Source organism: Ailuropoda melanoleuca, chromosome 8, assembly GCF_002007445.2.
Source record: "Ailuropoda melanoleuca isolate Jingjing chromosome 8, ASM200744v2, whole genome shotgun sequence".
NCBI lineage: Eukaryota > Metazoa > Chordata > Mammalia > Carnivora > Ursidae > Ailuropoda > Ailuropoda melanoleuca.
In genome coordinates this window covers 106,356,130-106,360,846 of record NC_048225.1, presented here as the reverse complement: position 1 = coordinate 106,360,846, position 4,717 = coordinate 106,356,130, and the positions used below count along the sequence as shown (strand labels likewise).

General features: G+C 35.8%; 1 pseudogene; it reads right to left on the bottom strand.

The window, feature by feature from the left end:
- Nucleotides 1-3,374: 3,374 nt before the first annotated feature.
- Nucleotides 3,375-4,372, bottom strand: LOC100481869 (annotated as a pseudogene).
- Nucleotides 4,373-4,717: the final 345 nt, after the last annotated feature.

Sequence of the window (4,717 nt, the reverse complement as noted above, 5' to 3'; positions counted from 1 at the left end):
TATGCAGTTTGAAATACTATTCAAGATGATCTATGGTGATCTATAGTAGTGATGCAATCTTGAATTTATTGAATTTATTGAATCCCTGTTTCAATGGGCTCCTGGGGGGGCAGAAATGGAAAAGCCAATCCTCCAAAACAATCTTGAGAAGAAGATAAAATTAGAGCACTCACACTTCTATTTCTAAACTTATGATAAATGTACATTTATCAAGACTCTGTGTTACTGGCAGAAGGATAGACATATGGATCAATGGAATAGAATAAAGATTCCAAAAATAAACTTGTATTTATGGCCACTTTTCTTTCAATAAGGGGGTCATCACCATTCATTGAGGGCAAGAATATTTTCCTCAAAAATATTGCTAGGATAATCAGTTATCTTAATGCAAAAAATGAAGTTGGATCTCTAACTTACACTATATACAAAATTAACTAAAAATGTAACAGCAATATAAACATAAGAGGAAAAAATAAAACTCTTAGGAGAAAACAGAGGCAAATCTTTATGGCCTTGGATTTTGCAATGGATTTTTAGATGGGACACAAAAAAAACGAATAAAATAAAAAATAGACTTTGAACTTCAGTAAAATTTAAAAATTTTGTACCATTAGGAAAGTGAAAAGGCAACCTACAGAATGGGAGGAAATATTTGCAAAGTCTATATATGGTATGGGTCTAGAATGCAGAATATATGATGACTCTTACAACAGCATAAAGATAAACACCACCACCAAAAATGGCGAAGTACTTTAGCAGACAATTGTCTAAAGAAGATATACAAGATTTCAACAGGCACATGAAAAGATAAATAACATTAGTCATTAGGAAAATATTATTCAAAAATAAAATGAAATACTCATTTTCTAGTCTCTTTCTGGGCCTCCAAAAGGATACATGTTACAGGATATGATATTTTTCCATAAAGAGCTATGTTTTATTTTGAATCTTTTTTCATTCTTCCAATTCTGTGATTTTTAGTATCAATTTTCAGGTTCACTGACTCATTTTTCTACATGGTCCAAATTGATATCATGGCATGGCAATCCAGTGATTTTTAAAATTTCAGATGCTTTTTTTTAGTAAGATTTTATATACACTGTATTTTAGTTCTAAAATCTACATTTAATTATATTTAATTTTTTTAGTTTCCTACTTATGAACTACCTATTTGTTCACTTATGAGTTTGTATTTAAAATACCTGCTTTACAGTCTTCTTATTTTAATGAAAACATTTGGGGCATCTCAGAGTTTACTCCTATCTGGGTGTTTTGGTTTTTTTATACATGATATATTTGAAAATGGAGAGAAAAAGCCATGAGCTAAGGAAAATAGAAGGCCTCTAGAAACTAAGGCAAGCAAAGATTCTCCCTACAGCTTCCAAAGAGGAAGTCAGACTTTCAATACCATGATTTTACCACAGTAAGACTCATTTCAGATTTTTGACATATAGAAAAGTAAGATGATAAGTATGTATTACTGATACTGCTAAGTTTGTGGTAATTTTTACAGTACCAATAGGAAATTAATAAGCTTCCTAATCAGCTGAGATCTGACAGCTAATTTAACCCATGTTTTAAAGGCAATATCAAGAAAAGACAGATGATAAGTATATTAAACTCAACAGTTTATTAGCAAGATTAATGAAGTAATGCACGTAAAATATGTTAGCTCCATGTCTAGCTATTAGAAGTGTCTAATAAATGTTCATTATTCAAGAAAATTTATTGAGCATCTACCATGCATTACTCCCTATTCTAAGGGTTGAAAATAAAGTGAGGAATAGAAGAAAAAAAATTGCTGCTCTTCTACCATTTAAATCCTAGTGATAGCAACAGCTAGTACTTAAAGTATTTCTCTGTGTTCTGGTCACTTTTCTAAATGTTTTACATATATTAATTCATGCAATCTTCACAAAAACCATATATGATAAATTCTATTATCATTCCTGCTTGACAGATTAGAAAACTAACTTACTCAAAGTAGAAGAGCTAAGATATGAATTCAAACCATTTGTCCAGAGTACATGCTCTTAAATTCTATGTTGCTTACTTCTTACTGTATTCTGATTATTACTCTTATGTAATTTAATGTTCAATGTGAAGGGATTGTGACATGAGAGAATGCATTCACATTTACTAAAGAATTAAAACCATATGATGTTGCTCTCTAGAGAGTAGGTTTATGACAATGAGAGGGAATGAAAGTAACAGCTGATTAGAACACAATCCCATGAGATATACTACCTAATCCATTATCCCAAACATCATGCAGCCTATTTAGAATATACAGAGAATATGTTGAGTGACAAGTTGACATTGGTAATGATACGGTTTTACTTTAGGTTTGTTTTTGTTTCAATCTTAGTTTATGGTTAAGACTCATTTAATTTCTCCCTTCTAATTACTAAATATCTGACTTCTTTCTCTTTCTAAATTCATATCTTTGAAATAAAGTGGTTTCTAAAAAAGTTTTAAAAAATATATTCTGTGGATGAATACTACCATTTTCAAATTTGTCAGTTTCTATCTTCATTACAGTTATTTTGCCATCCTTCTAGATTTTTTTTTTTTTGGCTTCTACTTCACCATCATGTAGCTTTATTTTTTTCTGGCCTTTAATAACTAGCATGTATTATTGGAGAATATACATTGACATGGAAAGATGTCTAAGCCACATGGATAGAGTAAGTCTAAGACACACTGATAGAGTATTTAAAATTTTGTGAAGGAGGAAGCATATTAAGATATTTCTATATATGTAGATAGTCACACACATGCATATTTAAATATTACTTTGCTACATATGTTTGTGCATATATAAACTGTATAGATGATGCTTAAGAACGGGTATATTTCAATTGTGGAAACGATTTTATTTTTGCTTTTTAAATTTTTCTACAATGAACATATATCCACTATTTATTTTTGAAGGAAAAATTATTGAAATGTTAACTTGATCAATAATATACAGTGCTACATGGAATCAAAATTTCTTCAGAATAAAAGTTGTTCATTGGATTTAGCAGTAAATGGATTTACTGACTCATCTATGAGAGTAGTTTCAAAAGAGTATTGGTGACAGAGGCCACAACATTTAGCTAAGAATTAAATTGCATGTATATATCAAATATTCTGCAATAAAGTTGAATTGGTGGGGTGGCAGGAGCTGGGTACAGTATACTTTATTGATGGTACATGACAAGGTGGGTTTCCCCATGTCCCTCCACTTCTTCAGAGTGTCTGGGATAGAAACTGTGGAGAAGTTGGGAAAGTTTCACTGTTGGGGGATGATTTGTGGGCAAGGACTCCCCAGCAGCCAAGGGCTTTGCTCTTCCTCTTTCTCTTTTTGGGGCTGGTGGTCCAGGTGGCTCTTACTCCTTGGAGGCCCTGTGGACCATAAGGTCCACCACCTGGTTGCTATGGCCAAATTCATTGTCATACCAGGAAATAAGCTTGACACAGTGGTCATTGAGGGCAGTGCCAGCCCCAGCATCAAAGGTGGAAGTGTCACTGTTAAAGCCTCAGGAGACAACTGCTCTTCAGTATAGCCCAGGATGCCCTTGAGGGGCCCTCTGATGCCTGCTTAACCACCTTCTTGATGTCATTGTATTTGGCAGCTTTTTCCAGGTAGCAGGTCAGATCCATGACTGACATGTTGGGGGGGGGGCATGGAAGGCCATGACAGTGAGCTTCCCATTCAGCTCAGGGATGACCTTACCTACAACCTTGGCAGCTCCAATAGAAGCAGAGGTGATGTACTGGGCAGCCTCTCGGCCATCACGCCATGGCTTCCCAGAGGGGTTGTCCATGGTCTTCTCGGTGGCAGTGATGGCATGGACTATGGCCATGAGTTACCCCCATTATGCCAAAGTTGTCATAGATGACCTTGGCAAGAGGACCCAAGCAGTTTGTGGTGCAGGAGGCATTGCTTACAATCTTGAGGGAGTTTTCATACTTCTCATGTTTCATATCCATCACAAACATGGGGGGCATCAACAGAAGGGACAGAGATGGTGACCCTCTTGGCCCACCATTCAAGTGGCTCCAGCCTTCTCCAAGGTGGTAAAGACCTCAAAGGTGGTGAAGACTACACAACATACCACCAGCATCACCCCATTTGATGTTGCCAGGATCTCATGCCTAGAAGATGGAGATGTGCTTTCTATTCATGACAATTTTCCCATTTCAGCCTTGAATGTGCCATCAAATTTGCCGTGGGTGGAATCATACAGGAATTTGTAGACCACATAATTGGGTGAATGAATGGGTCATTGATGGCAACAGTATCCAATTTGCCATAGTTAAAAATAGCCCTGGTGACCAGGTACCCTATATGGTCAAATCCATTTACTCTTACCTTAACATTCATGTCTCAGTGATGCAGATGGCACTACACCAGAAGACGCAGTTGTCCAATGGGAAGTGTTAATCTATGAAGCCAATTTCATTATTGATCAGCACGGAAATTTGAAAAAGCTTGTATCTCATGAATCGGGATGTTTGAAGTTGCATTCCCCATCCACAGATGTTGTTCTCAGAATTAAGTAGATGGCACTTTTCTTTAAGCATTCACTCACACTGACAATGCTTCCATCTTCATGACCCAAGAAGCCAGTTGAAAGATGTTTTCGGTAAAGGGTTTCCTGAGAGTCAAGAATACGGCACTTCCTTTTTCTCTCAGGCACACATTCTGAAAAAGCTTCCATCTATACAA